This window comes from Symphalangus syndactylus, chromosome 6 (genome assembly GCF_028878055.3).
Source record: "Symphalangus syndactylus isolate Jambi chromosome 6, NHGRI_mSymSyn1-v2.1_pri, whole genome shotgun sequence".
Lineage (NCBI taxonomy): Eukaryota > Metazoa > Chordata > Mammalia > Primates > Hylobatidae > Symphalangus > Symphalangus syndactylus.
Genome location: NC_072428.2, coordinates 40,639,751 through 40,645,750, shown reverse-complemented (window position 1 = coordinate 40,645,750; position 6,000 = coordinate 40,639,751). Strand labels below are relative to the sequence as shown.

General features: G+C 56.6%; 1 long non-coding RNA gene across 1 annotated transcript in view; it reads left to right on the top strand.

The window, feature by feature from the left end:
* The first annotated feature begins 3,082 nt into the window (after positions 1 to 3,082).
* Positions 3,083 to 6,000, top strand: part of LOC129483897 (uncharacterized) — a 43,743-nt gene continuing 40,825 nt past the window's right edge. Inside the window, exons 1-2 of the long non-coding RNA XR_008658326.1 lie at positions 3,083 to 3,209; positions 3,312 to 3,595. This is a non-coding gene — a long non-coding RNA (uncharacterized lncRNA). The remainder of the gene's footprint in view (positions 3,210 to 3,311; positions 3,596 to 6,000) is intronic.

Sequence of the window (6,000 nt, the reverse complement as noted above, 5' to 3'; positions counted from 1 at the left end):
GAAAGGGAGAGAGAGGAAAGAAAGAAAGAAAGAAAGAAACAAGAAAGAGAGAGGGAGAGAAAGAGAGAAAGAAAATAAAGAAAGAAAGTGAAAGAAAGAAAGAGAAAGAAAGAAAGAAGAAAGAGAAAGAAAGGGAGAGAGAGGAAAGAAAGAAAGAAACAAGAAAGAGGGAGAGAAAGAGAGAAAGAAAATAAAGAAAGTGAAAGAAAGAAAAAGAAAGGAAGAAAGAAAGAGAAAAAAGAAAGAGAAAGAGGAAGGAAGGAAGGAAGGAAGGAGAAGGAAGAAAGGGAGGGAGAGAAGAAGAGAGGGAGAATTCACAATCTCATTTATTCCTTTCTACAAACAAGTAAACAGAGTCCTGGAAAGTTGAAGATTAAGTTCTGTGGTTTGGGTTGTGAGCCCAGGGACCAAGTCTTGAGCCTATAACTTGCTCTCTATCTCTACTCTGTGTTTACAGATATTTCCTTGTTTTCTTCTGAGAGGTTAGCAGAGGTAGGGCAATGGAGGGACTTTCTCTTGAGATGTCTCACTGACTCCTGTTCAAATAAAGTTTCAGGAAACAGAGGAGTGGCTTGGGGCTTCAGCTTGCATAAATGAGTTGTTTGAATCTCAGCTCTAACATTTCAATCATGTCACCTGACTGCAGGGATCCTCAATAGTTCCTACCATGTCGAATACTAACACCTCAGAATTAGGAGTCCTCAGGAACCATTCCTGCAGGAAGAGACAAGAAGGAGGACCTTGGCATTCATCTATGTCCTCTTGCAGTCCATCTTGGTCCAAGGGACAGCAAAAAACTCTGGCCATAGGGCTGGGCTGGGCATGGCCCACGGCTGTGTGGCTGTGTGCAACAACCAGTCTTTGCTCAGTTTTCTTATTCCTGTCCTGTGCTTGCTCCTGTCTCAAGTTCAAACCCCAGCCCCTGGACCTCTGGACACAGACCCTGCACACAGACCCTGGTTTGTGGTGTTTGGTCTCAGCTCTTCCCTGTAGGGTCTGCCTTAGAACATCGAACTCCTCCCTCTCAGGAAGTCCTTTGCACCTCAGTCCTGCCTATGGGAGTCAGAGGCAGAGCTGGCAAGGAGCAGAAAAGACAAGTGCTTCCTGGAGCACATTTTCCAAAGGCAAAATCTCAGAAGACCTCATGGTTGAGGAAAAGTGTTAAGAGGCCTGCCCCTCCCCTCACTGCACCCACCAGGATGGAAAGCCTGATGATGCTTCCCACCTGGAGCCTGGTGCTCCTGTGACCTGCCTCTGCCAGTGACAGGCAAATCCAGATCTTTTCCTCCAAGTCACACCTGCTGTCAGAAGCAGGAGGGGAGGGCAGAGGACAGGACGCTCTTCCTTTTATGGCTACAAAACAGAGTCGGATGGCTTCCCCCTTCCCCTAGAGAGAGCACAACTCTAAGTGGCACCCTCACACCTGCCTGCATTTTAATGAATATTATCCCACCATCTATCAACAGCAAGTCAACATGCTTCACACCAGGGGAGAAAAACAATCCTCGCCTTGTCAGCCCTCCCTCTCCGGGAGCAGCTGAGGGTCTCAACGCCCCCTGACTCTCTGCCACCTCTTTTTCCCTGGGGGCTGTTGACAGGGTGCAGTGCAGCATGCCACGGAAATGGCTTTGGCATCAGAAGGTGGCAGAATGAGAACGTGGCAGAATGGCTTGGGATTGACCATGGGCAGGCACAGGCACTCTGTCCCGACTGTCTCAGGACTTTCCAGTCCTCAGAGCAATGCTCTGTGATGGGTATTTCTATCCCCATCTTAACAGAAGAGCCACCGGGGGTTGGAGACATGCAGGGACTCCCTGAGGCCACACTGCTAACATGGGGCAAGGCTAGGCATATGAATGCAGATCTGACCCACGGATCCCTCAGGGTCTTTCTGCCTTGCTTTTCGACAGCCTCTCCCTGAGGATGCTGCTCAGCCCACTGGACTTTAGATGTTGAGAGGTGACAGCATGCTGGCAGCCCTCCCAGCCCTCGCTCACTCTCGGTGCCTCCTCGGCCTGGGCGCCCATTCTGGCCACACTTGAGGAGCCCTTCAGCCCACCACTGTGCTGTGGGGGCCCCCTCTCTGGGCTGGTTGAGGCCGGAGCCAGCTCCCTCAGCTTGCCCGGAGGTGTGGAGGGAGAAGTGTGGGCGGGAAGCCTGGCTGTGGGCGGCGCTTGCGGGCCAGCTAGAGTTCCGGATGGGCCTGGGGTTGGCGGGCCCCACACTCGGAGCGGAGTGGCCCCGGGCAGTGAGGGGCTTAGCACCCGGGCCAGCAGCTGCAGAGGGTGTGCCGGGTCCCCCAGCAGTACCAGCCCACCGGCGCTGCGCTCAATTTCTCAACAGGCCTTAGCTGCCTCCCCGCAGGGCAGGGGTGTGGACCTGCAACCCGCCATGCCTCAGCCTCCCTCCACCAACCCCCCCACCCCGCCCCCGCCTGACTCCTGAGCGGCCTGAGCCTCCCCGACGAGCGCCACCCCCTGCCCCACGGTGCCCGGTCCCATTGACCTCCCAAGGGCTGATGAGTGTGGGTGCATGGCACCGGACTGGCAGGCAGCTCCACCTGTGGCCCTGGTGCGGGATCCACTGGTTGAAGCCAGCTAGGCCCCTGAGTCTAGTGCGGAGTTGGAGAACCTTTATTTCTAGCTAAAGTATTGTAAACACACCAATCAGCATCATGTGTCTAGCTCTGGGTTTGTGGATGCACCAACTGGCACTCTGTATCTAGCTAATTTGGTGGGGACTTGGAGAATCTTTAAAATGTCTAGCTAAGGGATTGTGAATACACCAATCAGCACTCTGTATCTAGCTCAAGGTTTGTAAATGCACCAATCAGCACTCTGTGTCCAGCTCAGGGTTTGTAAATACACCAATCAGCACTCTGTATCTAGCTATTCTAGTGGGGACATGGAGAACTTTTTTGTGTAGCTCAGGGATTGTAAATGCACCAATCAGCACCCAGTCAAAAAAGGACCAATCAGCTCTCCGTAAAACAGACCAATTGGCTCTCTGTAAAATGGACCAATCAGCAGGATGTGGGTGGGGCCAGATAAGAGAATAAAAGCAGGCTGCCCCAGCCAGCAGTGGTAACCCGTTTGGGTGCACTTTCACAGTGTGGAGGTTTTTGTTCTTTCTCTTTTTGCAGTAACTGTTACTGCTGGTCACTGTTTGGGTCCACACTGCCTTTATGAGCTGTAACGCTCACCACTAAGGTGTGCAGCTTCACTCCTGAAGCCAGCGAGACCACGAACCCACCGGGAGGAAGGAACAACTCCAGACACACCGTCTTAAGAGCTATAACACTCACCGTGAAGGTCTGCAGCTTCACTCCTGAAGCCAGCGAGACCACGAACCCACCAGAAGGAAGAAACTCCGAACACATCCGAACATCAGAAGGAACAAACTCCGGACACGCCGCCTTTAAGAACTGTAACACTCACCGCGAGGGTCTGCGGCTTCATTCTTTAAGTCAGTGAGACCAAGAACCCACCAATTCCGGACACAATGTTACCCCAGATAATCAGCGCCATTTTCTGAAGCTTGAGATGCAGGAAAAGAGGAGTGCTATCCATTAGATGGAGACAGGAGGTAGAAAAAGGTAAGACCCCACCGTCTGGGAAGTGAGGAGCGCCTCTGCCCGGCCACCCACCGTCTGGGAAGTGAGGAGCGTCTCTGCCCGGCCACCCACCGTCTGGGAAGTGAGGAGCGCCTCTGCCCGGCCACCCATTGTCTGGGAAGTGAGGAGCGCCTCTGCCCGGCCACCCATCGTCTGGGAAGTGAGGAGTGCCTCTGCCCGGCCACCCCGTCTGGGAAGTGAGGAGCGCCTCTGCCCGGCCGCCCCGTCTGGGAAGTGAGGAGCGCCTCTGCCCGGCCTCCCATCGTCTGGGAGGTGAGGAGCGCCTCTGCCCGGCCTCCCATCGTCTGGGAGGTGAGGAGCGCCTCTGCCCGGCTGCCCCGTCCGGGAGGAAGTGACGAGCGCCTCTGCCCGGCCGCCCCGTCCGGGAAGAAGTGAGGAGCGCCTCTGCCCGGCCGCCCCGTCTGGGAAGTGAGGAGCGCCTCTGCCCGGCCGCCCCGTCCAGGAAGAAGTGAGGAGCGCCTCTGCCCGGCCACCCCGTCTGGGAAGTGAGGAGCGCCTCTGCCCGGCCACCCACCGTCTGGGAAGTGAGGAGCGCCTCTGCCCGGCCACCCACCGTCTGGGAAGTGAGGAGCGTCTCTGCCCAGCCACCCACCGTCTGGGAAGTGAGGAGCGCCTCTGCCCGGCCACCCATCGTCTGGGAAGTGAGGAGCGCCTCTGCCCGGCCACCCATCGTCTGGGAAGTGAGGAGTGCCTCTGCCCGGCCACCCCGTCTGGGAAGTGAGGAGCGCCTCTGCCCGGCCGCCCCGTCTGGGAAGTGAGGAGCGCCTCTGCCCGGCCACCCATCGTCTGGGAAGTGAGGAGCGCCTCTGCCCGGCCTCCCATCGTCTGGGAGGTGAGGAGCGCCTCTGCCCGGCCTCCCATCGTCTGGGAGGTGAGGAGCGCCTCTGCCCGGCTGCCCCGTCCGGGAGGAAGTGACGAGCGCCTCTGCCCGGCCGCCCCGTCCGGGAAGAAGTGAGGAGCGCCTCTGCCCGGCCGCCCCGTCTGGGAAGTGAGGAGCGCCTCTGCCCGGCCGCCCCGTCCGGGAAGAAGTGAGGAGCGCCTCTGCCCGGCCACCCCGTCTGGGAAGTGAGGAGCGCCTCTGCCCGGCCACCCATCGTCTGGGAAGTGAGGAGCGCCTCTGCCCGGCCACCCCGTCTGGGAAGTGAGGAGCGCCTCTGCCCGGCCACCCACCGTCTGGGAAGTGAGGAGCACCTGTGCCCGGCCGCCCCGTCCGGGAGGAAGTGAGGAGCGCCTCTGCCCGGCCGCCCCGTCCGGGAAGAAGTGAGGAGCGCCTCTGCCCGGGCGCCCCATCCGGGAAGAAGTGAGGAGCGCCTCTGCCCGGCTGCCCCGTCTGGGAAGTGAGGAGCGCCTCTGCCCGGCCGCCCCGTCCGGGAAGAAATGAGGAGCGCCTCTGCCCGGCCGCCCCATCCGGGAAGAAGTGAGGAGCGCCTCTGCCCGGCCACCCATCGTCTGGGAAGTGGGGAGCGCCTCTGCCCGACCACCCATCGTCTGGGAAGTGAGGAGCGCCTCTGCCCGGCCACCTATCGTCTGGGAAGAAGTGAGGAGCGTCTCTGCCTGGCCGCCCCGTCTGGGAAGTGAGGAGCCCCTCTGCCCGGCCGCCCCGTGTCTGGGTAGAAGTGAGGAGCTCCTCTGCCTGGCCGCTCCGTCTGGGAGGTCTACCACGGAGGCCAGAAGCAATGTGGGGGCTGGACGTGGTGGCTCACGCCTGTGGTCCCGGCACTCTGGGGGGCGAGGCGGGTTGATCACTTTGGGCTAGGAGTTCGAGACCAGTCTGGCCAACTTGGCGAAACATGAAGAATACAACAGACAAACCAACCAACCAACTCAATGACAACAAAACAGGTCTACCCTGGAGTCATACTCTAATTTTCTCTATTTTCCTCCCTTTCTGATCCTTTATCCCACTTTCTTTTTCTTCCTCTTCCTTCTCCCTCTTCTTTGTCAAATAGAGGATTGAGTTATTATCACTGATCCATATAAAGTCCCTCTCTCATTTATTTTAACTCCCACCCCCATTTCTATTCCCCGACTTCCCATGTGCAACCTTCCTAATATGTTTGATACGCATCTTTTTGTTTGTATGTATTTTTAGAAAATGTTTATTGTTTTTGTATGCAAAAAAATTAATAAAAAAAAAATACATGCAAAAAAAAAAAAAAAAAAAAAAAAAAAAAAAAAAAAAAAAAGAAAAAGGTAAGACCTCTGAGAGGTATCCCTGGTGTGGGAGCACGTTCGTACCTATAAGGCTGTGTGTGCTCACACACCCATGGCATCTGTGGGAGTCGGAGCTCTATGTGACTGCAACCGAGAGTGTGTTGATTGGTGTTTGTGCACGATGGAACAGTGTGCCTTGTGAGCATACATGG